Source organism: Lepidochelys olivacea (genome assembly GCF_965140295.1).
Source record: "Lepidochelys olivacea isolate rLepOli2 genome assembly, chromosome: 11".
Classification (NCBI taxonomy): domain Eukaryota; kingdom Metazoa; phylum Chordata; order Testudines; family Cheloniidae; genus Lepidochelys; species Lepidochelys olivacea.
In genome coordinates, this window is record NC_140421.1 from 8,473,480 (window position 1) to 8,499,534 (window position 26,055).

General features: G+C 44.8%; 2 protein-coding genes across 8 annotated transcripts in view; one reads left to right on the forward strand and one right to left on the reverse strand.

The window, feature by feature from the left end:
- Positions 1-26,055, reverse strand: part of LOC311528327 — an 80,819-nt gene that overhangs the window by 29,613 nt on the left and 25,151 nt on the right. For 4 of the 7 annotated variants that reach the window (XM_084643213.1, XM_084643211.1, XM_084643207.1 and 1 more), the window contains exon 1: positions 1,293-1,515. The exons of 2 other annotated variants lie outside the window; for them this stretch is intronic. The gene's annotated coding sequence lies outside the window, so the exon portion shown is untranslated. Of the gene's footprint in view, positions 1-1,292; positions 1,516-22,921; positions 22,947-26,055 lie in introns of those variants that run through there. One more of the 7 variants, XM_084643210.1, reaches the window with a different exon arrangement.
- Positions 23,988-26,055, forward strand: part of RALB (RAS like proto-oncogene B) — an 80,095-nt gene continuing 78,027 nt past the window's right edge. Inside the window, exon 1 of the mRNA XM_084643217.1 lies at positions 23,988-24,127. The gene's annotated coding sequence lies outside the window, so the exon portion shown is untranslated. The remainder of the gene's footprint in view (positions 24,128-26,055) is intronic.

Below are 26,055 nucleotides of genomic sequence, written 5' to 3' on the forward strand. Positions count from 1 at the left end.
GAGGAGTGGGGTTTAATTATTAGAACCAGCAGAGCATTTAGGAGCTGATTCCCCAGTGAAGAGCAACAGAAAGCTACAGAGCAGGAAGTGCTCAAGGAGACTAACCACCACTATGAAGTGGGAGCAAAATACTACAGAAACTGCTTGGAACGAACAGAACACAGTAACAAACCTTGAATCTTCATGGAAAAATTTTCAGGCAGAGAAGGCCTAGGAATATGGTCTTGAGGCGGATTCTGACAACTTAATTTTGGGAACTATTTTCTGTTAATAAATTCAGCTCTGAGTTGCGGTGTAGATGAATCAGAGATAAATTTGTGCTGATAATCAAAGTTCATAGGCCCTGCATTTAAGAGAAGGGAAACAGAGGCAGGGGCCTGCAAAGCAACCTCAGACCATGACTGGAACAGGGGCCACTTGGTAGGCAGCCAGTCGGTTCACACGTGGTCTGGCAAATTAATGCATGGGGATTGTTGTTCTGAGAAAATGAATACAAGGGATGAGTTAATGCAGTCTAGATCATTCCTCCCTTTTTTATTTACACCATATTTTTGCAACCATGACAACTGGACCCTTGGTAAGCTGTCAACCCAACACACTACCCAAGCAGTTTGGACCCCTTTGCAAAAGCGGAAGGACTCTGGCATTCCCCTCCCCCTCAGCCGCCGCATAGCACAAACTTTCTCGTGCTCTCTCCCAAAACATACCCCCAAAGCAGGGGATCCAACCCCATCCCCCAATGTCAAAGACTCCAGTGCCCACAGACACATGTGGCCAGATGGGGTCTGCTCTGCAGGCAGCTCTAGCCAAGAGAAGGCACACGCAGGAAAGCAGCAGGGAAAGTCCCTTTTTCACCTCAGGGGCTCCTGTTCCAACCCCCCCCCCCCCCCAAGTGAACACACATGGGAATTGTACAGCAAGTACAGGAAAGGGAAATATTTATTCACAGAGGATGAATGGAGAAAAATAAGAGGGGGAAAGACAGGGAGAGCAGTAAAACAGAATTGCATTCAACACAAGGCCCCACAGGCCCAGAGGTAGCACAGTCTGAAAGGGCAGACACCGAGCAATGTCTGCACTCCGAGTTCGGGAGTGCTGGGCAAAGTTCCAGTCCCGGGGTGAGTCTTGAGTGCTTCTAGTCCTCTTTGGAGCCAGTGAACTTTCCCCAGCAAACCTCTCTGGGGCCCTCTGCCACTCTCTGCAAAGCCACACAGAGCGACCACCTCCCCACCGAGCTAGTTAACAGCCTCCCTGCTTAGCCCCACTGCAAGGCCACAAGCTCCAGTACTCACGGCCCCGTGCAGCAGCGCTACTGGGTCCAGCTCCGGTCTGTCTCTCTCGGACGATTCCTTCCTGGCCCACTGCTCCTCCTGTCCTGGTGTCCCCGGTCGGTCGCTGCTCTGTCCCTCCCCGGCTCCGGGCAGCTTCTGGGCTGCTTCGCTCTGTGAGGGCCTGGGGCTGCAGCCCTTCTGTCTGGAGGGCCAGACACCCACGCTGTCGCTCTTCCCCTGCACTTCCTCCTTCAGGCACAATCAGCACTCCCCTCCTCCGCCTCAGGACAGAGATTTAAAGGGCCATGCTCTCTCAACCCCAAAGAGGTTACACACACGTAGTGGAGCTCTCCACGACAGGCAAACAGGAGCCTCAGTCTCTACCCACCTCACACAAGGCCTTGGTGCCCATAAAAAAACACCCTGGAGGGACTAGGCACAGAGAAAATTCCCCTCTCCAATCTACACATCCACTGAGGGGCTGGGACAGAGCCCACTCTGAACAGACACATGGGGGGCACGGAGGGGGAGATGGCCAGGGTCAGAACCCCCTTCACAAAAACACTGGGTGGGGGGCAGGTTAGGAGCAGAGCACACCCCATAGAATGGGGGGGGAGGACAAGAGGGAGGGACAAAGGCCCCTCCCCCACCCACAGCTGCAAGAAAGCGGGGGAACCAAAGCTCCCCCAAATAGCCAGCAAGGGGAGACTCAGCAGCCTCCCCAACTAACAGCTGAGGGGAACAGCCCCCTACTCTCTCTCACACAGGGGACGGTCCCCACCCTGCTATAATGGCTCTGGAACCCTCACCATGGGGCAATGCACACCCTGGCCCCTGGGGAGCAGCTCCCCTCTGGGGAAGGGTTCACCCGACGCAGCAGTGAGTGCGGGAACTGCAGGGGCAGGCAGCGCGTGCCTGCAGGTGGAAGGCACACACCTGGCGCGGGTCAGGGCTGTTGTGTTTGGGTCACCTCGGGTGAGCAACCGGGCACATGTGGGGGAAGCAGGGCGACCCTGCTGCCTTGAGGGTCACTGGCCCAGCTGCCCATTGGGAATGGAGGTGAACATGGTAGCGCATGCCGGACAGGTTTGCAATAACATTATTTGGTTATAATTAATGTAACCAGTGCAGGGTGTAATAAGTAGGAATGGGTGAATAAATCTGCAACAATATACTAGTACAGCTGTTCACATTTTAATCCTCACAAGCAAACAAATGCTGGAACAATCAGCCCTGATAGTGTGGTTGCAATAGTGCAATGCAGTAACCTTATCATCGTCAATAATAATTAAACCCTGAACCGATAAGCCCAATGGAGTGGCTTTAATGGTGCATGCAGTAATGTTACAATCATTAATAATCAACTGGTAAAATGATAACCCCAATAGCTTGTGTAATAATGTCAAACTCATTGTTAATAATCAAATGCTGGAACATAGCAGCTCTAATAGTGCATGCAATCGTGTTGAAATCATTAATAGTCAAATGCTGCTAGAAAGATCAACCTCATAGCAGCTGTAATAGTGCATGCAATAATGTGAAAAACATCATTAGTAATCAAACCCTGGAACAGTAAACCCAACAGTGTGACAGTAAGGTGTGCAGTAAACTTATCATCATTGATAATCAAACAGTAGAGCCAATAGAGGGGTTGTAACAGTGCATTCCATCATGTTGCAATCACAATTAAACACTAGACGGATAAGCCTAATAGAGCAGCTGTAATTGTGCCTGCAGTGATGTAATAATCAGTCTTTTAATCAAATGCTAGAACAATATTTCTAATCACTAGAGCCCTGTGCAGATACAAAATTTGTATCCACAGCTGAGCCACAGACATGGTCCGCAGATATAAAACAGATACCTGCAGATTTGCAGGGCTCTACCAGTCACACACCTCAGTCCTTAGGCTCCTCCCTATGCTCGCTGCCTTGACTTATGACAGTATAACCCCAATTTCTTTTTCTTATTTCCTGGTGCTCAGCCAAAACACTACTTGCTGTAATTACAGCTGCTGTTTCTACCTGCTCTCAGAAAAGGTGGCAGGACAGAGCAGTGGCTCTCAACCTTTTCACTCTGATTTGTCTTGTGTACCCCCAAGTTTCACCTCACTTAAAAACTACTTGCTTACAAAATCAGACATAAAAATACGAAAGTGTCACCGTACACTATTACTCAAAAATTGCATACTTTCTCATTTTTATCATATAATTATAAAATAAATCCATTGGAATATAACTATTGTACTTACATTTCAGTGTATAGTATATAGAGCAGTATAAACAAGTCATTGTCCATATGAAATTTTGGTTTGTACTGTCTTTGCTAGTACTTTTTATGTAGCCCGTTGTAAAACCAGGCAAATATCTAGATGACTCAATGTACTCCCTAGCAGACCTCTGCATGCCCCCAGGGGTATGTGTAACCCTGGTTGCGAACCACTGGTGTACAGCCTTGAGTGACTGCACACACACAAAAAGCAGTTGCTATGTCAGCACAGTAGAGGAAGTGGGTAACCATGCTCAATAGCTGTTTTGAATAGGGTTGCCAGGCATCCGGTTTTTGACCAGAATGTCTAGTCAAAAAGGGACCCTGGAAGTCCGGTTGGTGGCACAGCAGGGCTAAGGCAGGCTTCCTGTGGCTCCTGGAAGCAGCAATATATCCTGTGGCTCCTAGGCACAGGGGCAGCGAGGGGGCTCCGCGTGCTGCCCCCGGCTCTGCAGCTCCCATTGGGTGGGAACTGCAGCCAGTGGGAGCTAAGGGGGCGGCACCTGCAGACAGGGGCAGCGCATACAGCCGTCTGGCCGCACCTCTGCTTAGCTGCCGCCCAGAGGGATATGCCACCACTTCCAGAAGCTGCCTGAGGTAAGCGCCGCCTAGAGACCACACCCCGAACCCCCTTCCGCACCCCAACCCCCTGATCCAGGTCAGAATTCCCTCTTGTACCCAAACTCCCACCCAGACCCTGCACCCCTCCTCCCCTCCTGCACCCAAACTCCCTCCAGGAGCCTGCATCCCCTCCTGCCCCCAAACTGCCTCCCAGAGCCTGCACCCCCTCCCACTCTCTGAACCCCTCGGCCCCACCCCAGTGCCCCCTCCTGCACCCACATCCCTAGCCCCACATCAGAGGCCCCCCCCACCCGCATCCCAACCCACTGCCTCAGCCCAGAGCCCACTCCCACACTCCAAACCCCTCATTTCTGGCCCCACCCTGGAGCCTGCAGTCCAGAGCCCATACCCCCTTCCACACCCTAACCCCCTGGCTCAGCCTGGAGCCCTCGGCCACAGTCTGCAGCCCCCAGCCTGCACCCCAAACCCTTCATCCCCAGACCCAGCCTGGAGCCCTCACCCTCTTCTGCACCCCAACCCCCTGCCCCAGCCTGGTGAAAATGAGCAAAGGTGAGGGAGAACGAGTGACGGAGGAAGGGGGGATGGAGTGAGCGCAGGTGGGGGGGTGGCTTGGGGCAAGAGTGTTTGATTTTCTGCGATTAGAAAGTTGGCAACCCTAGTTTTGAAGCTGGCATAGAAGGCTTTATTAAGAGCAGACATTCCTGCATGTATACATATAACTCCCCACCACCTAGTCAGAAGCTGGAAGCTCCTGGGCAATCAGTAGTGAGTTCTGTCAGGGGTACAAAATTGGCAGCCAGGTTGAGCACTGGTCAGATCCAGCCCAGCTTGCATGGAGAAGATAAGCGCTCCTAGGGGTAACCCAGACTGATTTGGGAATTGGATCTCAATACAGTTTCCTGTAATTTTACAAACTAGTTGGACATTATTGGTCTGCAGCAGTTATATGTTAAGGTGTCTGTACCGTCTTTAGTCCTAAGAAGGAAAATAAGTATCTTTTTAAATAGCTGTGGATTATAGTTAAGGGGATATGGAAGTTTGCTACTTGCCTAAAAGGCTGATACCTTATTCTGGTTATTCCAAGAAGTAAGCTTAGAAGCCTACTTAAGTAAGTAGGGCAATTATGTTTGTGTGAATATATATATTGTTGAGATGCAAGGTATGGCCCTGTGCCCTGACTAGTAGAACACTAGTCAGATCTAGCCCATTCCTGCAGGGAGAAGATAGAGCTGCCATGGGTAACCCTGACTTATCTGTGGGTTGGATCGCAGCAGCTTCCTGTAATTTTACAGAACTCGGTGGAATTGAGACAGGGAAAACACCATAAAGAAGCAATTACAGTCTGAGGCCAAATGTCTTCAGGAGGTGTACTACATCACTGAACCAGAGACAGTGTGTGAGCCTAACAGCTACAGTCATTGTAAAGGTTTTTTTCTTTCTTCTTTGAAGTTGTATACATCCTTAATTATGTGGCTGCTGAAACAACTGGTTATGCAGAACAGCTAAATGTTTTATTTAATTGTCAATATAATACCCAGTATGATCCTATGTGAAAGCAGAAGATCTCTGATTGTCAGAAATGCCAATCCCTGTATTGATTTTGTAAGGTATTCTATTAGGGGTTTAGGGCCTGCATTATATTTTTTATTTTAATGGACAAATAAATCTTTAGTTAAATGTTAGTCTAACTAGGGTACATTGTAACTGCTGTGCTGTAACCGTTGATCTTTAGCGTGTTATTCATAAAAGGAATTTGAAATTATTATTTGTGAATGGGTAACTGTCTTTTGGTAAAGACTGGTACTGGATTCCTAGGAAGATAAAGAAAGTGAATCCTATTATAATTTCCACTTCTAGTATTTGGAAAGTTTCCTACAAAAAATCCTTATAATCTCTTACAAGGATAGAAATTCTTGGTCTGTGCAAATATTTTGTCAGAGAGAAGAACTCTATAGCACAGAATTGGTAAGTAAATTGATTTACCTCCTGTCTAATAGGTTACAGTACTTTTGCTTCATTGTGTGTCTCCCTTGGTGTCACCTCCGCAAAAGGCAATTTGGAAAGCATTTTATGATACTGGTCTGACAGATAAGGAAAATGGGGTTTGCAAACCTGCCTGCCTGCTTCAGCTATTTCCTTCCCCATCCCAACAAAGACTATGACTATCTCAGGTGATTTTCAAACTTTTCCATACTGTGACCTTATCTTTAAAAGCTTAGGAAACCCCTTCCTGTTTAGCTATAAAGAAAGGGAGGGTGGTCTCAAAATCCCCTGGTCATGACCCCAGGTTGAGATCTATCCAGTCTTTGCAACTAATTCTGCACCCTCACACCCTCCCTTCTGTTCATTCAGATTATTCAGTAAAACACATATGAGCTAAGCCCAGTTCTGCTGGTCCTCACCTATTTAGACAAACTGGCATGCTCCTTTGTCATGCTCCACACTCTAGACTGGTGGTTCTTGACATGTTCTAGTCTACAGCACACCAAAGGGCTGGAAAAATCTTCCTACTCCTCACCATGCATGACAGGAACTGACACATTTGAAAGGGACCGTAGAATATAAGGTTACTTTTTATGGTCATCTTGTGGGTTGCAGATCAAAACATGAACGGTAGCGGGCCAAGAGGGTGTAGCAATATTACTGCTAAACCTACCATCTGTGTGTCTGTCTCTCTTTGTTTCACTCTAGAATGTCGGCCCAGAACCTTCCCCTGCCCCTCTGCCTGGCTTCCTGCTATTGGTTCCAAACAACAAACCACTCCTCACACAAAGGGAATTCTGAGGCCATTTGATAAAATGAGGGAGGCCCTCAACTCATCATGCATGGAGGACTCCTGACTCTGGCCAAACGCCCACTGACTTCAGTGGCAGCAGCAGTCACTTAGGCAAGATGCTAAAGCAGAAGCCCCCTCAGAACGTATTAGCAATATGACCATACATGTGAGGGGATGCTACATGGCCCCAGTGGATAGAGGACTGGACTGGACTGAGACTCAAGAGACCTGTCCCACCTCTGCCACTGGCCTGCTGAGTGACCTTCGGTGAGCCATTTCCCCTCGCTCTGTGCCTCAGTTTCCCCATCAGAAAAATGGGGATAATGATACTGATGTCTTTCGTAAGCGCTTTGAGATCTAATGATTAAAATTGCTGTATGAGAACTAGACTTTTCTTGCTATTGATGAATCAGTATTTATTTTTTACCATTTCTTAAACAGTTTTATTTAAATAAGACTAAATGATAGTTTCAGTCATCTTGGTGGGAAGCTACATTGCCCTGACTAGAACCAGGTGACCGTTAAACTGGTCCAGCTATGTATCACATCACTGTGGGAGCTGAGCACCTCTGCTATTCTGTATGGCCTGATCCAAGTGTCTTGAACTGATGCACTACCGACTGACTGGCCTTTTTGTGGGCTCTGTAAAGATTCTGTCTCTCTTACCCTCAAAGTTGGGCCTCTATGCAGCAAGATTTCATTTTTATTTCTAAACATTAAGCATTAGCTGGGTTTAGAAGATCATAATCATCAAGTAGCATTTCAGGCAGAGCAGCTTGGTTTGCTCTATCACCCATCTCTGCCCCAAAGCTCCTTCTGAAAAAAACATTAATCCTGTCTCTGCTGTTACCCACTGCAGTCTCTCAGCTGCAACAGAATATCTGTATTTCAGAAGAGATATGTCACATGGGGCAGCAGGTTGCCCAAGTACTATTTAAGGGCTTAGTCCAACAAACTCACCTAGACAAGGGATACTCACCTGAGTAAGGATTTGCAGGACTGGGGCTTTCTTAGGCAGATGTAATGTAGTTAGTTACAATTCTTCCAATCAAACATTAAATTGTCTTTGTCTTTAGAATTAGTGTAATAGATTTAACTTTTTTAAGCATGAGACTAAATGTGGTCTTCTGAAGTTCTGAAAATAAAATAATTTGCACTGTAGTTTGCATGAGCATAGTTTGAGCCTGAGCTCCCGATCAGTAATGTCTGGGTTGATTTAAAAAAAGTTTTAATTTTTTTTACTGTAATATGCACGGTCTCAGGAAATGTATAAAGAGCTAACCTATTGATCATACTGTACAGTATTTCAAATTGATTATATTATGCTATCTTGCTTGCGTCAGATTGTATTAATTTTAGTCCAGAGAAACTAAACAAATTTTCAATGTTGAAAGTACTTGTTCTTCCGTGGAGAATGTTTGTACTTGTTTTAACCCTTCTTAACATTTTAGAGATGTTTGGATATGAGAATTTGGTTTGGATATAACCCTAGTTAAAATACGATGAAACAATTTTAGTTGGGCATAGTTCGGCATCCTCTAGCACAGAGTAAAATGTGATGCTGAGAAATCTGGGGCCCTTTCACCAACTTTTTCTAGCTACTGAGAGGGCCCACTGCAGAAGCTATTGGTCTCTGGGAGGCAATTCTCTGCCCTACAAGGATTGTCTCCAGCTCTGACCTCAGAACCCCAGGTAATTGAATTTCAGTTCAAACTAAGATGAATGTGGAACACTAACAGGAACACTGCACAAAATGATTTAATCAGTGTGCAATCAGGCCAAACAAATCCATTAATCATTTTAATGCAGCTGTACTGCATGAGATGCTGATAACTACAAAGGGAAGCATTACAGACTGGAGAGAAAAATTAAAGTGGATCATTACCTTCCACATCAAATGAGTGCTTATTACCAGAATTGTTTTGAAGCTGGGCAAACTTACTTTAATGGACCAAATTCACATTGATGGAGAAATTCCATTGACTCAAATGGAGTTCCAACAGGGAGGAACTGGAACCGATGGCCCTCTATTGTACCCTGTGGTGGTACTCAATAGAAGTTTGCAAATCAAGTAGTTGGGCATCTAAATGGGTGCAGAGTGCCATTCTTTGTCACAATTTAGCATTCATGTGCAAGTGCAGAAGAAAAATTTGCACCTGCAGTATTGGAGGCCCTTCATTTTTAAAATGTAGGTCAATGATTTTAACAGGGAAGGATGGGTAGTTAAGAGAAACTTTACCTTTTCTCTTGCCCTCTGAACTGTCAGCTATTTAGAGGGGAATTTGCACTAACTATTTTTTTTTTTTTGAGATTCTCGTATTTTCAGATAGATGTTTCTTCACATTTGATTTCTGGCCAGCACTAGAAGCAGAAAGATTAGGAATCTCATACCCGAGCTTGTTCTTGTGGGACTTCCAGCCCAGTTTTGCAGACCAAATAAATTCAGATTAGTCTCAGAACAGCATTTTATACATCAGGATAACAATTCCACTAAACCCAAACTCTGAGCCTTTTGGTTCACCCATTTCTAATCTTCATAGTTATTTCTAAACAAACAGCAAATTTAAATTTTGTGTCTAAGCCACTTCATTATGGAAAAATGACTAAAAACAGTTACCTGTGCCCAAGATGATCATCTTGACCCAGGCAGTAGATACCCAGATTAGTTCTGATTGCCAGCTTTAAAGACAGGTTTCAGAGTAACAGCCGTGTTAGTCTGTATTCGCAAAAAGAAAAGGAGTACTTGTGGCACCTTAGAGCTCATGCTCAAATAAATTGGTTAGTCTCTAAGGTGCCACAAGTACTCCTTTTCTTTCAGCTTTAAAGAGTGATCTTTGGCTACTGATAACTTCCCTTGGGACGACTTCTGTAATGCACATTTTGGAATAGCCGCTGGGTGGCACTGTTGTGCCATAGAGTATACAATTCTATGTGATTTTATTTGCCTGTAAATATAGAGTTCCTTTAAAGACAAATGACCAACTTCATCTTTTGTATGCATCATATATTTGAAGTAACTTAATCGAAGGTAGTAATGTTATTTTAGATTTACACCAGTGTACTAAGAACAGAATTTGAACCAGATGATGGAAAGCAATATTTTCGATTTTTTTTGTCAGTAATGTTTATAGAAACAAAATATGTGCACCTTAAATATATACAGCAGTCATAGAAATAGGTGCAAAAGACAGAGAACATCCAGTCCCAACTCCATCCATGGTGATAAACCCTAATCCTTACATTGAATCGAATAATCCCACCAAGATGGGGCTGGAACTTTCAAACATTTTTTTAGGTGGCCACAATGTTTTATCCTTTAGACCACTGGAGCTATGAAATCAATTACGTACAGCATTCTGTTACCCCAAAAATATCTTTTGTACTGCTGGTTGAAAAGCAAGAACCTATTTTCACAACAACAAAAAATACCCAATTTTTGTAGTTGTTTTTCATGTGAAGTGTTCAAAACAGACTCATCTTTCTTTTTTTAAATCATGATTTGAATTTTTTATGGAAAACATTAATGAAGTTTTAACTTTACCAATGAAATTTTTGATAATGTTTTTGATTAAAGAAATTGAAAAATGGCATGACATTTTTCACCCAAACTGTGTTTTGTTTTTTGTTTTTCACAAAGAGATTTAATTTTCAAATGAGAGGCTAGTTTCTGATGAAACTTTTAATTCAAAAATCTTTGACCAGCTTTGATCTCTAGTAGGGTGAAAAATATAATCATGTCCATAACAATTCATTGTTCATGTGAACCTATTCTGATTAACACACCCTGCATGCGTATTGTATCAGTATGGGATATGGAAGAGTGTCAGAGATGTTCTGTAGTTATATTTGAAGAACAGGGAAGTAACTTTATGTCATGTTGTGATTCTTCTCCTTTTCTTGTGGTGGTGGTGAAGGAATTCCTTTCAATCTTATGAGTGAGCATGGCTGCCCTCCACTCCATTGCTGACCAGTCCATATGACACCCTGAAGATCACGGATGGCTGAATCAGTCCAGGAACTCCTTCACCATACTCACTGAAAAAACCCTGTCTTTTTTCATTTTAGGGCTGTTTCTTTACTTCTGGGTTCCAGCCAGGGCTGGAAGCAGAAGTAGAAGAGCCCAAGCACTTTGTGATCTATCTGCCTAACCAACAGCAGAAAGTATGGTATGCTGATCCAAGAATTTGGATTCTATTCCTGGATATCACTGATTTGCTGCCATTTTTCTGTTCCTCTGCTTATCTATTTGTAGAATGAGTATAGTTTTGATAATAGTTGCAAACCTCGAGTTCTATGGTGCTTGATTATTTAATGTCTGTAAGTGCTGTATGTGTATAGAAGCACAGAACAGAACTCGTAGCCCCTGGGAAAAGTGGGCAAAGGTGGCTTAAAGCCAGCTTCGATGCCCTCCTGATTCTGGGCTGCTTTGGGGGTCAGAATGGCCCCCTGCATAATTTAGAACATCTCTGGGAGACCTGCCTGATCTGCTTATGAATAGTTCTGCATCTTGGATTTACTTAGAATGGCCTCAGTATTGGAAGCTAGGACCCTGCTCCAAACACTCCCCTTACACTCCTGCAGTCCCACCCCTTACATTGGGGCTTACTGGGTCGGGAGGCTCATAGGGCAATCTGCAGCTGACTTACCCAGTGACTCTGCCAGGGGAGTTCTCCTCTCCTCCAGCTCATCAAGGGGCTCTTACAGCTCTTTACACTGTTTATCCCACCACCTGAATAACTGGTAGTGAACTTATTTTTATTACTTCTTTACAGTAGCATCTTGGGACCCTGATCTCAGCTAAGGCCCCTTTTTGCTAGGCCCTGTACATACACATAGCCAGAGACATTCACTCCCCGGAAGAGTTTACAAGCTAAATAGATAAGGCAAACAAAGGAGGTATTATTATCCCCATTTTACAGATGACAAACTAAGGGCAAATGAATTACAAGTTAAAGTAGAAGACTTTGAGTCAGGATTCCTGTTGTGTATTCCCAGAACCAGGGCTGAAAGTAAGTTAGAGGACTTACTGGTACGTCAGAGTCCTGAGCAGGGGGCGTGGCCTCAACCGGAAGAGGCAGGGCTTAAATGCCCGGGCCCTTTAAATCTTGATTTAAAGGGCCCGGGGCTCCAGGTGCGGAAGTGGCGGCTGGGAGCCCCAGGCCCTTTAAATCACCCCCGAGCTACCAGCTGCAGAGGCGGCTGGGAGTCCTGGGGCTCGGGGGCAATTTAAAGGGCCCAGGGCACTAGCTGCTGCTACTGCAGGGGAGCCCCGGGCCCTTTAAATCACTGAGGAGCCCTGGGGACTCCCGGCTGCCACCGCTACCCCGGGGCTCTGGGCTCTGAGCTCTGGCAGAGCTTTAAAGGGCCTGGGGCTCCACTATGGTAGAGGCTGCCAGAGCCCCGAGCCCTTTAAATCCCCGCCTGAGCCCTGCTGCCCGAGCCCTGGGGTAGCAGCAGCTGGGCTCCATCGGGGATTTAAAGAACCCCGGGGCTCTGGTAGCCGCTACCGCCCTGGCCCTTTAAATCCCCGCCGGAGCCCCGCTGCTGCTACCCTAGGGCTTTAAATTGCCACCTGGGAAAGCCGGTCCCGGTATGCCGTGCCGGGGCATACCGGCTTACTTTCACCTCTGCCCAGAACTGACACTTACTCTGTAGCCTTTTCTACTCTAGGCCTTTTTCCACTGCTACAGGTTCCAATTATTGCTATCATCAGTTGAGCTCCAGATGGCAGCGCTTTTTGGGAGCACTAGTGTACACAATGCGCCAGCAACCCCTGGCTCTCCAATCACTGTGTCTTCTAGACCTACTCTGAGCATGGTTAGAAAACACAGTGGTTAATACCCTAGCACCTACCATACACGAGTTCTCCCACCATCCCACCATTTAAGGCCAAATCCAAAACCCACTGAAGCCAATGGGAGTCTTTCCATTGACTTCAGTGGGCTTTGGATCAGATTGTTTATTCCTGATGATGTAAGAGGAAGTACCATTGGGCTCTAAATCTCCCGTCTTCCTGCACTCATCAGTATACTTCCTAGTGCTCAGTAAGCCAGCTCAGATGAGTCTGCAGACTCTTTGGCCAACAGTTAACTGTTTTGTTTCCCTTGGAAATATGTTTATATTACACAGCAGCTTCACTCCACTTCTTCTTACTATTATTGTTTGCCATCTTTTTCACAGGAAGTTGACAAAGGGAGAGAGCAGAATGACCTATTGAACTGCTTTAACTCTGCACCAGAGCTGGCAGGAAAAAGGCTGTTATAGTTCAGTGTTTTGGGAATGGAAAAACAGATGGTCCTTGGCCACATTTTACAGATGTTATTCCAGTTTGAACTGAAAATTACAAAGTGTGGATCCCAGGAGTTTATACATTTCCAAAGTATTCAAGGAATGGGAAAGTGGAAATTTCTTGCTGTAGTGCTCAAGGCTTCAGCAGTGCCACGCATTTCATTCTTTGTTTGTTTCATATGGAGCCTCTACAGCTTTAGCACACCTGCAACTGATTCATTTGTCCAGTGCAGTTCATACACTAGAGGCACATAAGCTGGTGCCTAGATACTACAGCAAAACGACATTAGATTAAATAGTCATGTGGTTATGGCAGGGGGATGAGGTGGACGAGGCTTTCTTCTGGCAACTAACGGAAGTTACTAGATTGCAGGCCCTGGTTCTCATGGGAGACTTCAATCACCCTGATATCTGCTGGGAGAGCAATACAGCGGTGCACAGACAATCCAGGAAGTTTTTGGAAAGTGTAGGGGACAAGTTCCTGGTGCAAGTGCTGGAGGAACCAACAAGGGGCAGAGCTCTTCTTGACCTGCTGCTCACAAACTGGGAAGAATTAGTAGGGGAAGCAAAAGTGGATGGGAACCTGGGAGGCAGTGATCATGAGATGGTCAAGTTCAGGATCCTGACACAAGGAAGAAAGGAGAGCAGCAGAATACGGACCCTGGACTTCAGAAAAGCAGACTTTGACTCCCTCAGGGAACTGATGGGCAGGATCCTCTGGGAGAATAACATGAGGGGGAAAGGAGGCCAAAAGAGCTGGCTGTATTTTAAAGAATCCTTATTGAGGTTACAGGAACAAACCATCCCGATGTGTCAAAAGAATAGTAAATATGGCAGTTGACCAGCTTGGCTTAACAGTGAAATCCTTGCTGATCTTAAACAAAAAAGAAGCTTACAAGACGTGGAAGATGGGACAAATAACCAGGGAAGAGTATAAAAATATTGCTTGGGAATGCAGGAGTGAAAATCGGGAAGGCCAAATCAAAACTGGAGTTGCAGCTAGCAAGAGATATTAAGAGTAACAAGAAGGGTTTCTTCAGGTATGTTAGCAACAAGAAGAAAGTCAAGGAAAGTGTGGGCCCCTTACTGAATGAGGGAGGCAACCTAGTGACAGACTGACAGATCCAGAAGAGTACCCAGAAGTCACCTACTACAGGACAGGCCTAACAAAGAAAATAACAGAACGCCACTAGCCGTCACCTTCAGCCCCCAACTAAAATCTCTCCAATGCATCATCAAGGTTCTACAACCTATCCTGAAGGACGACCCATCACTCTCACAGATCTTGGGAGACAGACCAGTCCTCGCTTATAGACAGCCCCCCAACCTGAAGCAAATACTCACCAGCAACCACACACCACACAACAAAAACACTAACCCAGGAAGCTATCCTTGCAACAAAGCCCGTTGCCAACGGTGTCCACATATCTATTCAGGGGACACCATCATAGGGCCTAATCACATCAGCCATACTATCAGAGGCTCCAGAGTAACAGCCGTATTAGTCTGTATTCGCAAAAAGAAAAGGAGTACTTGTGGCACCTTAGAGACTAACCAATTTATTTGAGCATAAGCTTTTGTGAGCTACAGCTCACTTCATCGGATGCATACTGTGGAAAGTGTAGAAGATCTTTTTATACACACAAAGCATGAAAAAATACCGCCCCCCACCCCACTCTCCTGCTGGTAATAGCTTATCTAAAGTGATCACTCTCCTTACAATGTGTATGATAATCAAGGTGGGCCATTTCCAGCACAAATCCAGGGTTTAACAAGAACGTCTGAGGAGGGGGGCGGGTAGGAAAAAACAAGGGGAAATAGGTTATCTTGCATAATGAGTTAGCCACTCCCAGTCTCTATTCAAGCCTAAGTTAATTGTATCCAATTTGCAAATGAATTCCAATACAACAATTTCTCGCTGGAGTCTGGATTTGAAGTTTTTTTGTTGTAATATCGCAACTTTCATGTCTGTAATCGCGTGACCAGAGAGATTGAAGTATTCTCCGACTGGTTTATGAATGTTATAATTCTTGACATCTGATTTGTGTCCATTTATTCTTTTACGTAGAGACTGTCCAGTTTGACCAATGTACATGGCAGAGGGGCATTGCTGGCACATGATGGCATATATCACATTGGTGGATGTGCAGGTGAACGAGCCTCTGATAGTGTGACTGATGTTATTAGGCCCTGTGATGGTGTCCCCTGAATAGATATGTGGGCACAGTTGGCAACGGACTTTGTTGCAAGGATAGCTTCCTGGGTTAGTGGTTCTGTTGTGTGGTATGTGGTTGCTGGTGAGTATTTGCTTCAGGTTGTGGGGCTGTCTGTAGGCAAGGACTGGCCTGTCTCCCAAGATTTGTGAGAGTGTTGGGTCATCCTTCAGGATAGGTTGTAGATCCTTAATAATGCGTTGGAGGGGTTTTAGTTGGGGGCTGAAGGTAACGGCTAGTGGCGTTCTGTTATTTTCTTTGTTAGGCTTGTCCTGTAGTAGGTGACTTCTGGGAACTCTTCTGGCTCTATCAATCTGTTTCTTCACTTCTGCAGGTGGATATTGTAGTTGTAAGAATGCTTGATAGAGATCTTGTAGGTGTTTGTCTCTGTCTGAGGGGTTGGAGCAAATGCGGTTGTATCTTGATTACCCACCTTGATTATCACTACAAAAGTTTCCCCTCCCCCCATACCCCCCGCCCCCCCCTCGCTCTCCTGCTAATAGCTCACCTGTAATAGCTCACCTTTCCTGATCACTCTTGTTACAGTCTGTATGGTAACACCCATTGTTTCATGTTCTCCGTGTATATAAAATCTCCCCACTATATTTTCCACTGTATGCATCCAATGAAGTGAGCTGTAGCTCACGAAAGCTTATGCTCAAACAAATTTGTTAGTCTCTAAGGTGCCACAAGTACTCCTTTTCTTTTAACCTAGTGACAGAGGATGTGGGAAAAGCTAATGTACTCAATGCTTTTTTTGCCTCTGTCTTCACGAACAAGGTCAACTACCAGACTACTACACTGGGCAGCATAGCATGGGGAGGAGGTGACCAGCCCTCTGTGGAGAAAGAAGTGGTTCGGGACTATTTAGAAAAGCTGGACGAGCACAAGTCCATGGGGCCGGATGCACTGCATCCGAGGGTGCTAAAGAAGTTGGTGGATGTGATTGCAGAGCCATTGGCCACTATCTCTGAAAACTCATGGTGATCGGGCGAGGTCCCAGATGACTGGAAAAAGGCTAATATAGTGCCCATCTTTAAAAAAAGGAAGGAGGAGGATCCGGGGAACTACAGGCCAGTCAGCCTCACCTCAGTCCCTGAAAAAATCATGGAGCAGGTCCTCAAGGAATCAATTCTGAAGCACTTAGAGGAGAGGAAAGTGATCAGGAACAGTCAGCATGGATTCACCAAGGGCAAGTCAAGCCTGACTAATCTAATTGCCTTCTATGACGAAATAACTGGCTCTGTGGATGAGGGGAAAGCAGTGGACGTGTTATTCCTTGACTTTAGCAAAGCTTTTGACATGGTCTCCCACAGTACTTTTGCCAGCAAGTTAAAGAAATATGGGCTGGATGAATGGACTATAAGGTGGACAGAAAGCTGGCTAGATTGTTGGGCTCAACGGGTAGTGATCAATGGCTCCATGACTAGTTGGCAGCCGGTATCAAGTGGAGTGCCCCAAGGGTTGGTCCTCGAGCTGGTTTTGTTCAATATCTTCTTTAATGATCTGGAGGATGGCGTGGACTGCACCCTCAGCAAGTTTGCAAATGACACGAAACAGGGAGGAGAGGTAGATACGCTGGAGGGTAGGGATAGGATACAGAGGGCCCTAGACAAATTAGAGGATTGGGCCAAAAGAAATCTGATGAGGTTCAACAAGGACAAGTGCAGAGTCCTGCACTTAGGACGGAAGAATCCCATGCACTGATACAGATTAGGGACCGAATGGCTAGGCAGCAGTTCTGCAGAAAAGGACTTAGGGGTTACAGTGGATGAGAAGCTGGATATGAGTCAACAGTGTGCCCTTGTTGCCAAGAAGGCCAATGGCATTTTGGGCTGTATAAGTAGGGGCATTGCCAGCAGATCGAGGGACTCTTTGTGTGACCTTGTGCAAATCACTTAGTTTTTTTGGTCCTCAGTTCCCAGGTATCTTTGTAGCTCTGGGGGATCAGCAGTGTTGCGGGTGCAGAACCCCTTGTTTGTACTATGAGGTGTGGGGGCAACCCAATCTCCCAGGAACAATCTGGGGAAAATGGGCAAGAGAATGCTTATTGTCTTCTCCTGAGAATTTTGGTCAAAGTAGTAGGCTACTGAGACCCTGATTCTACAACAGGTATCACTCAAGCAGACCCCTGCACCCATGTGGAATCCTATTGATTCCATACAGGCACAGGGATCCCCCTGTACACATGTATTTGCAGGATCAGGCCCTGAGTTTGTACAGTTTGCACTGTTACTGAGAAGGCAATGTGATAGGGAGGGGACACGGCAGCATTTGTCTGTTGTTTTTTGTTGTTTTTTGAAGCTGTGATCTTTTCCTTCCCGATCCATTCATGTCAAAGCAGGGAGGAAGTGGCTCCTAATCTGGCAAAGAATTTCCGAAATGGAAGCAGAGACACAGCATTTTACATAGCAGGGCCCTGGAAAATGCTGATGGGTTTGGCTTTAAATTTCCAAAAGAAGGTCTGGTCTGCATGCCTAGAGGAAGCTTGCTGATGGCAGATAGAGTGCTGGAAGGGAAAAGGGAGTCAGGCTGCTTGTTGGCAGCTGCAAGGAGTTTCCTGACCCAGCTTGTTTACTTGCTGAAGAGTTTGATCCCTTTTGAATGAAATCCCTGTGAAGTCTTTTCCCCAGGGCATGAAGGGGTTGGCTTGATGGTTGGTTATTTAATGTCTTTGGGCCAGATTCTCCTCTCAGTAATATCAATCAGTCCATTGACTTCAATCGTGTTGTTCCTATCCTCCATAAGTGTGAGTGGTCAGAGCCCTTCATTCTTGGCCTGCAAGATGTAACTACTTCCAATTTGTATTGGTATGGCCAATACACTGCCCCATTCAAGATCATGGGCACAATATATGCTTTAATTAAATAAGACCTTCTTTGCCTCTCACAGGGTAGTGTGAGCATTATCTCCTGATTGGTGTCCAGCACTTTAAGCTCCTCTGAAGTCAGATACTTTGTTTTATGTTCTCTGTGTATATAAATCTCCCCACTGTATTTTCCACTGAATGCATCCGATGAATTGAGCTGTAGCTCACGAAAGCTTATGCTCAAATAAATTGGTTAGTCTCTAAGGTGCCACAAGTACTCCTTTTCTTTTTGCGAATACAGACTAACACGGCTTCTACTCTGAAACCTATATACATACAGAGTATTATTATCAATGAGTGGTTTGGAATGGGATAGTTCAGTTACTGAGGGTTTTTTGGTGAATGTTGTCTTCACCTGCGCTAAATTGCCCTGAGTGGGCCAAACACTACAGCAGCCCACCCTACATTCTGTTTTTCTCTGCCTCCTTCTTTCCTGAGCTAGCTAGTATCTTCTTGGTGCCCAGCCAGCCTTTGTGCACCTCGTCTACTGGCACAGTATCAGGATGGTCTCCGACGGTAGTTTGTTGTCTGGGAGTGAACCTTGGATGTTAACTTTGTCTGGGACCCAAGATTGGTGCCCCAAAATACATGGTGAGTTGAAACTACCCTCCCTCAGCACTGAGGGCATGTCAAGAGTTGTGGTCTAGCGTTTCAGCAAGGCATGTTGGGAGACAGGACTATGTAAATGGTATTGGATGAATTTAGAACTGAACAGTTGTATGTCATAGTGCCTATACTATTAGAAGTCAGTGGAGATTCTCCTTTAGCAAAAGTGCTTTTGGAGCAGGAGGCTGTAAGTTATGTAGTCAGTGCAGTCATCATGAGTTCTGAGGGGCCATGGTGTGTGATACAGTGACATTCTAGGTGTCCAGGGATTTGATACTATAGTACCGTGCCCCAAAAAAGAAAAAAAAATTAAAAAGGAAATTACAGTGAAAGGAGTTTCCAGAGGAGCTTTTCTTTTGTGGCCTCTCACTTGCAGTATCTTTAGCCTCTGTGCACAAAATTCCAAAATCCTCTTTCTGACTGGCAGAACAACAGTGAAACTACACGGTTACCAGTACAGGAAGAAGTTGGATTGGGTTTGTTTTAATTGTGAGGTAATCAAATTATTTCAACTAAAGAGATTTGGGGAATGCCTTTTGGCAAAACCAGTGCAGCAGTGACCATGTATGTTAGCTGATGATGGCCATACGGTTAATAGTCAGAAAGGCAACATGATCTTATAACTGACTGTGGGGTTAGGAGCTAAGGAACTCCTGAAATCTATACCTGGCTTGGCCACTGCATGGCCCTGGCTACTTAGGGCCAGATGATTGGTTACTTAGGGCATCACAAAGTGAATTTAAAGCTGCTGCAGATTTGGACCAGAGAATTTTCCCCTGTGTAAAGGGAATATCCATTGATGGCAAATTGACCCCAGAATTAGGAGCTAAGAATACTTGACACTCCTTTACCACCGGCTTCCCCCACCCCTGTGGTAAGGGCAAAGAGGGGATGTGTTGGAAGCAGGCTGAGGGCATGTCTTGGATGGGACGTAGGGGAGCAGAACTCCACTACACCTGATTCTCTGCAGGCATAGGCTCCATTCGAGCAGAGGGGCTAGTCTAATTTTCATTGCTGTAACTTCCACTGGGGCTGAGCCGGCAAGGATCAGGTAGCTACAACTAACTCCCTGAGGCTCCCACCTCACCCTGCAATAAATTGCAGCTTGGACAAAGTGGAGAATTAGGAGGCCTTAATCTTTTACAGTAGATTCACTGAACCTGGCACAGGAAGGTGTAAGTTACACCTCTGGACCAACCTCCCACCTTGTTCTGGAGGATGGTGCAGGAGATTTATCCCAAATCGGGGGACAGGTTGGGTTGCTGCTGCCTGCCCTCCACTGGGATTTCTATAGGGTGGCAACATCTTTAAAATCCACTGGGGGCTTCACAGAGATAATGCCAGCATGGCCCAGTTCTGCAACAGATCTGACCTTCTCTCCCTCCTCATGGTAGTAGAGGGAAAGGTTTGGTGTTCTCTCCAGCTTCAGGCTTTCTTCCATCAGAAACTACTCTGGGAAAGTTTGCATGGAGTGTGACATGAATGTAGCCCTTTCTAGCTGTGTTCCTCCATCTGTAAATAAACACAGTCCTTTCCTACTTCACAGGGGTATTGTGAGGACTAATTAGTTAATGTGTTTATAGCACTAAGTATGATTTATTACTCAAATATCCATAACCATAGCATTTCCCCCTCCTGCTCTAAACCTCTTGGGATTTAACTCCAAGAGACCATATGCTCGCTGCAGGACGTAAGGCTAAGTCCTCTATGCTATTTTCCGGCATCTGCATCCCACTTAACTTTTTCTGCTGACTCTGTTGCCTCTGGGTGCCTGAAAGTAATTGTAACACAGTCACACTGAATTCTCCTGAGTGCAGAAATAGCAGGTAAAGGCAAAGGATTCCTTTTCCAATTTATGCTTTTTTGTTTGTTGGTTTTAGTGTTGGGAAATTAACACCACCTCCCATTGCTCACAGCTAAATATTTTAGAATTTTTAATTACTGCAGTAACTCATGATGTCATAGAATAACAATCTCAGTATACATTTGAAAAGAATGCTTCAACTCCAGGGACTGCAGTAGAGTTACTCCTGATTTGCAGAGGAATGAAAGGAGAATCAGATCGCGTGCGCGCGCGCGTGTGTGCGGACGCATGCGCACACTCGTTGTAGGAATCACATCATCAAGTACTGAAATGCAGGGGTGGAACACGGCAGCTGTTCAATAGTTCACAGCAACTCTGTGCAGTAATTTAAGAGCAAAGAATGCAGTATACTCTTGAAATTATCTAGAAACCTAAGGAAGTAGAATGAACTTCAGACTTTTGTAAATCAATTTATATGCCAGCCACTGTCAAGAAACTGTAGAGATTTTATTTAGGAATGTGACAGGTACTTAAGCAATAACTAATTTTTACATGATGGCCATTTTAATTATAGTCCTGCTGCCTCTAGGTGATTTCCTGATGCCACTCGCTGTCTGTCCCCAACTCCTGAGAATCTCCTTCCTTCTCACCTCCATGGTGGCTTCCTCCCTCCCATGATCATTTCCTTCTACCTCCTACTCACCATTGCTCTCTCCTGCTGCCCTCCACAACACTAACGTCTCCTTTCTTCCATTCTCACCAGCTGTGGTTCACTCTCATGGCCTTCTCCAGCACCTAATACCCATCATTTCCCAGAATATCCAGATCCATGTTCACTGTCTGATAATGAGAGAAGACACCCTGAATCCAGAGAAGGGAGGCTCTTTTCGTATGAACTGGCCTCAAACACTCTTGAATAGCTCTATAGGAAGTACCTTCTCACATACCTGTAGTGCTATATAAATAATAACACAATACGTAAAATCCATGCAGTGCTTCAGTGCTGTACAATGAAGGAGTCAGAAGGTTAAATGAAACTCAACTCCTAAATTAAGGCAAGGTCCAGCTCTAAGATCAAGGCCCTGGCTAGGCAGAGCTCAAGGGACTGAGCCTTTGAGAATCAAAGAAAATTGCAAACATTTAGGAGAAAGAAAAGGAGTACTTGTGGCACCTTAGAGACTAACCAATTTATTTGAGCATGAGCTTTCGTGAGCTACAGCTCACTTCATCGGATGCATTAGGAGAAAAAGGCCCTTCTGACAGAGAAAAGAGCATGAGAGCGCCCAAGGAATCCATGCAAGGGACAAGCAGAAATTGGTAGCATAACAAAGGTGGCTTAATAAAAGTGGGGCAGAATTTTACATCGTAGGCCTTACTCTAATCATGTTTACACCGGGGTCAATCAGGTCAAACACACACAGGTGAAATATCAGTGTGTAACTGAGAACAGAATTGGGCCCAATGGGTTTGGAGTTACTCTGGGGCAGCTTCTTAAGATAGGAGGTTGCTTAATAAGTGTGATCTCTTGTAGAGGTTTCACCGTACTATTAAAAATCAAGGTGGAGGGAAGAGAAACAAAAATTTGCCTGTGTTTTTTCTGGGGTGAAACTTCAGAGTCTGCAAGAGGGGATGCGTGTGTCTATTGATCTAGGTTCCTACATCATACTCACCACCCTAGTATCGGAGGGCCTTACTTCATCAGATTTGTCTGCCCAATTTCAGATGCCACCAGCCTCCACAGCTCAAAGCTCCCATAGTAATTGGAGATGTTTAACCATCCATTCTGAAGTGGAATCAATTACAAAAGCCCCAAATGTGACCATAAAAGCTTTACAGCCAAAATGTTTGAGTGTTTCAATTTCTTTTGTTGGTTGTTTGCTCTTTTGGGAGGTTTCTTTGGGAATCTTATCATTTGATAAATAAGCATTTTACCAGATGCTGCTGCTGTTATTAGGCTGTAAACTATTGTTGTTTATTCTCCTCTTAAATAACCTAGACTAGTTCCTGAAATTGAAAGGCTGTGACTTCCACTGGCAAAGAGCACAAGGAGAATAAGAACACTGGCACCTAAGGACTTGTTTAAACACTGGAACTGAAAAAGCAACACTCTGCTGTGCAGATCAGAATGGAAGGTTTTTCTAACAAATCTCCCAAGAACCCAGCTACTGAAATGCCTTGAAAGTCCTAAAAATCAACACAGATTGCTACCAAAGGCTGATACAAGAGTACAGAAATAGGAGTTACCGTGTCGTTTGCTGTGAAGGCCTAGTCCCGGTGAGTAGCCTCGATGCTGAATCCTGAATGAGCTGCAGCCAGGAGATCAACTAGAGAGGAAGTCCAGCAAATGGGGAATTGTAAACTTGGGAAGGAGATTTGGAAGGCGTGTGCAATGCATGACACAATAGTTGGCCACAGCAAACAGCATGGAAAAAAACATTTTTATGTGCTCGATGATTGTGTAATGAAATTATATTGCTTTTTCCTGACTGCTATTTGAGGCCATCGTATAAACAGGTATCTTGACAATGTGAGGGAGAGAAATGGGTGACAGTTAATTTAGAACATCTGCCTTGCTCCAAAGACTTACTCATTCCTATTTTAAAGCATATAAATGGTAATCTGAGAAACAGACTATAATGACATGGCCTGGATTATTTTTACAAGGGGTTACAATTAGAGATTGTCTTGAGACACAACGTCTGGAGCCGGATCCAAACCTACACAGAGTGTGGATCTGAACTTGCACATTGACTTTCAATGAAATTTAGAAACCCAAGTGCTTAAGTCACTTCTGAAACTGGGGCTTAGGCTCCTCAATTACTGAGATGCTTTTGAAAATTGTACCCATGGTTTCTTCACTGAAGAATTTAAAAGATAAGGTTCTGGTTCTGCTATTGGATCTATGCAAGTGGACTCTCGTGCCTGCATGAGCTCTGCTGGAGTCAATGGAGCCCTGCGCAGGTATAAGGATCTTCCCCCACGGATCTCATCGCAAGATCAGGGCCTCCTACTCATAAAATGATGAATGAGGGGAACAAATAAAGGAAGCAGGAAAGAAGGACAAAGACCTTAGCAGCAAGTCCATGATGTTGCTTTCAGGCTGAGCCTGGTGATATCTTAAATATTGTCTTATAAGTAGTCATGTCTGTTTATTTTAACTTTTATTGAGAGGCGGCCAGAGATATTGTCCATCCCGTGGCTCAGAAGAGTTGACATTTCAGTTCTCTCTGTTTCCTGGTGTTTAGAACGAGTGTATGATATCATATCCTGAGCCCTTCCCCTTTCTCCTTGCCCTGTGAAGCACTAGGAGGAGTCCAGCCGCAGTCACTGTGTGAACTGGCCTGGAACGCTGTAGCTGATTGTGTGGGGCTGCTTTTGCCACTAACTGCCTGCTTCATGCGTGCTCTCTAAGAAATACCAGCTAGAAGACTAACAGCCCTTCTGAGCACAGTGAGTATCAGCTAATTAAGCCAACAATTTATCTAAATCAGAAAGCTGTATCAAGAAAACGGTGTGTGCACCCTAGACAGTTAATAAAAGCCAAAGGACAACACCCCACTTTCGCTTTCATCAGTAAAGCAAACAAGGAACAGCTGAGTTTCCTGATATAGTTGGAGTGAAAGGGGCAGTGGATGGGCTGTCTAGTGTACAGAAATTAGATCATCGGTGGGTACCAGTGGCAGGGGAGGAACGAGGCATATTCACTGTATGAAGCAACGTAGCACTCGCTGTGGAGACACAAGAACAAAAACTACTACTTTGTTTAGATGTGACGGAATGAAAACTTGACATTGCAATAATGTTGTATGACAAGCACCTCTTACTTTTGTTGCATCTCCTTTGACTTAAATGAGCTTCACAGTACTAGATGGCAGTAAACTTAATATAAAGGGAATCAAAAGGCCATTTTCCTCTGCTAATTTCGGTACATCCCTAAAGCTCACAGACTGAGCAAACTTACCAAGAGTGAGTCATTGACACTCCTTAGCATAACTACCAAATGTTCTTGCTCCTTCTGCATTAATCTATATCTGTTTCTCGCTCTGTAATTTAGAGTAAAGGAAGATCTAAATGTAAGGAGTTCTACCATTCTTGATGGTGCAAGGACTGGACCTTCTTGTGTTAGATGTCTGTGTAATGCTAGAATATCTCAGAAGTACAATGTGCAGCCACTTCCAGCATAAGGAGTTTTATAGTGAAGAGAAATCTTCAGCTTGCCTTCTGCAATGTGGTTCTGTAGATACAAGCTAAGTTATTCATTAACACAGAAAGCTGATTTATTTTAAAAGGATACTGTCCAATTTCACATTTCACTTACTTTAACAGTCTCTTAAACATAGGGCCAGATTCTGCCACTCTTTACTCACATTGAGTATTACCTTATTCTGACTTTAATGGGACTGCTCGCAGAATAAGGTACTACTTGATAAGAATGGCAGAATATGGCCCTTAGATTTTATGTCACTCATACACTTCACAAGATTTAGAATATCAACATTCAGTATAAAATTTATAACTGCCATATAAAACACTCAAATCAATCCCCCATATCTAGTTCATGAAGCAACCCCCTTCCTACCTGCTTGCAAAAGATGTGCTGTTATAGTAGCAAATGCCAGTCTGAGTCTTGCTATACTTTCTATAAGACCCATACAAAGCCAGTAGCCGCCTCTGTCTGTGGTGTACACGCATGCGCTTCATTTTGAGTCGGACCTACAGATCGCATGGTGATATTTTTGTGAATGAAAGGGAGGGACCAATAATTGTGGCTTGACTTGCTAAAAATATAGGCATAGTTTAGCCTATCAGAGTTTAGCAGGAGCTGCACGGTTTTCATTATGTGGTGCCTCAGTGTATCCTCCACTACCTTCCTGTTGTGCTTCTTATCCATCTTTTCTCTTACTGCAGTTTTATTAGCTCATTTATAGGGGCGCCTGAGCAGGAGAACAGTAGAGAGGATCATCTTTGTCTACTGTCATCTCATCTGTCTTGTGAGTTTTCCAGTGAAGACTCAGAAGTTAAAGAGTTTAGAATTGTCTGGGAGTTAAAGGCAGTTGACTACTGGACACTCATCCATTGCAAACAGTTGTTTTTCTGGCTCCTCCTCCATTTTGATAGTTCCACTCAGATCTAGAAGGTGAGGAAAACCTCTTACATGCTTGTTCCTCACTTAGAAAGGTCTGCTTCTCCAGTGCAGCTAGGATACCAGTGGAAAGCAACCCAGGAGGAAAAAAAATACTTCTCTTCATGAAACAAAGCACGCTGGTAAAGATGTGGGAGCACGGTGCATCCAGTTCCATGATGTCGGTCTAATATCCTCCTATGTGCTGCTGGATCTAGATTTAGGAATGTAGGAGTTGTTGTACCAGATCAAATCT